Source organism: Manacus vitellinus, unplaced genomic scaffold (genome assembly GCF_001715985.3).
Source record: "Manacus vitellinus isolate BGI_N305 unplaced genomic scaffold, ASM171598v3 scaffold_32_pilon, whole genome shotgun sequence".
In the NCBI taxonomy this organism is placed as follows: Eukaryota; Metazoa; Chordata; class Aves; order Passeriformes; family Pipridae; genus Manacus; species Manacus vitellinus.
The window spans coordinates 2,544,648-2,545,676 of NW_021940460.1; positions in this window are offsets into that span (position 1 = coordinate 2,544,648).

A 1,029-nucleotide genomic window follows, 5' to 3' on the forward strand; every position below is an offset into this window, starting at 1 on the left:
TCCCCATCCCAGCACTCACCTGCTCCCAAACCTCCAACTCCAGCACCTGCGAGCAACGGCACAGCCTGAGCACCCAGCCCTGTCAGCACCCATCCACCCCTCCGAGCCTCCCGGGGGCCATGGGGAGGCAGGAGGGTCACAAGGGTGCACGGGCATGGGGCATCCCCCCTGGGATGCTCCCAGTCTGGGCAGGGTGTAGGTGCCAGCCCTGGGGTAAGTCTGGCACTGCCACCCAGTCCTGTCCCACACCGTGGGGCTGGTGCTGGGACAGCCACCCTGGGCTAAGCAGCAGACAGGGTGACCATACATGCCCTGATCCCAGCTGGCAGGTTCTCAGCCTTCCACGATGTCTCAGAGGCATCCAGGGACCCCCTCAGGCACCTGCCCATCCCTGCAAGCCCCTCCCTGCAAGCCCCTCCCAGCGCTGCCTGGACCCCTTTACCTGGGAAAAAGCCTGCTCCTGGGACTCCCACTCCCGGGATAGCACCAGGGACCCCTGCAAGAGAAGAGACCCTCGTTAAAATCCCCACAGGGGTCCAAGGCAGGGGAGGAGGAATATGTGTGGCACCTCCTGGGATCTGTGCTGCTCCCTGGGGAGGGTTGGGATGTGGAGCTCGAGGGCAGGTCCCTTCCTTGCACCCCTCAGTTCCCCGTGTGACAGTGGTGACAGCGCTGGGAGATGCCCCAGCTGGGAGCCAGGGGTGGCACCTCAGCAGAGTCACCAGCAGCACTTGGCCCTGCATGGGAAGGAGGGACATGGGGCTGGCTGCTGTCCAGCTTTGCTTCCCAAATCATGTCCTGTACCACAGCCAGCACCACTTCCATCACCTCCAGCTTCTCATGGCTCTGAGGGGACGGGTCCGGGCACGGCAGGGGTGGGGCTGTCCCAGTTCAGCCCTACAGCCCATGCTGGTCCCAACCAAACCCCCTGGCCGGGGCTGCCCCGTGCCCTGCTGAGATGCCAGTGAGAAGAGCCAGCTCAGGCCAGTGGGACTGGGGTGACAGACTGGGGGGAGAGGGAGAAGGGGC